This window comes from Schistosoma mansoni, chromosome 1, assembly GCF_000237925.1.
Source record: "Schistosoma mansoni strain Puerto Rico chromosome 1, complete genome".
In the NCBI taxonomy this organism is placed as follows: Eukaryota; Metazoa; Platyhelminthes; class Trematoda; order Strigeidida; family Schistosomatidae; genus Schistosoma; species Schistosoma mansoni.
This window is the reverse complement of record NC_031495.1, coordinates 16,734,321-16,735,308: the sequence shown is the minus strand read 5'-3', so window position 1 is coordinate 16,735,308 and position 988 is coordinate 16,734,321.

Genomic DNA, 988 nt, shown 5'->3' with positions numbered 1-988 from the left:
AAATTGTGTTCTATTAGAATGAAGTAAATAGGAGATCAAATAATGAAAACACTAAACTTAAAATAAAATTGTTTTGTGAAACTTAACTCCATTGAATTTTATGCACGAAAAAGAAAACTCTTATCGAAGTTAGGAGCGATAACAAAAATGGAATTATATGATATGAATACTACCAAGTCTCTGATATCACATTTACTGAGTGTGATATCAGTTCATTTAGTTAATTAACCATGATGTAAAATGACAGTTGATAAATTCTTCCTAATACAGTATAACAAACATTATAGTACCGGTAAATGAACTAATTGTACAGAGATATAGCATATGTTAAGTAAATCAATAGCAATATTACTAGTAGCCGTTTTCAATCAACCTACTTATATTTAATAGTCGATTTAAGCTAGACTACCAGTGAAAACATTCGATAAACATCTCGTTCTAGTATGAGATTCATCAGCAGTACCCATACACGATCCTGCACACGGGACTCCAAACAAGGATCTTCGGTCCCGCGCGCAAACGCTTAATCCCTAGACAACTGAGTCGACATCCAACGGTGTTAAGGTCTATCTCCAATCTAACCCTAATCTTGCACAACACTTGATCCATTTTCTGAAGTGGATAACTATCTCAACACGACACGGATTGAACTTCACTGGTCACAGCTTCTCACTTTAACTCTAGGAAATCCAATTTGAATCTAGTCACTAGTGAGAACATGATTATCATCATTTTTGAGGATTTGTGGAGTTTGTAGTGACTTAAGTATTTGAATTCATGAGTGAAACTACGCTAGATCGCCATTGAAAACCCTATAAACACAATTTCACGGTCGAAAAATTCAACATTTCCATAAACAAATATCAGTAAATATATGATATTTCATATTTTCACAGGGTAGCAAGGGTGAAACCGTTGGCCTAGTTTCCTGAGTAAACAAAATATACTCTATTGGTAAGTTACCGAGGTTTTTATAAATATCCGTTAG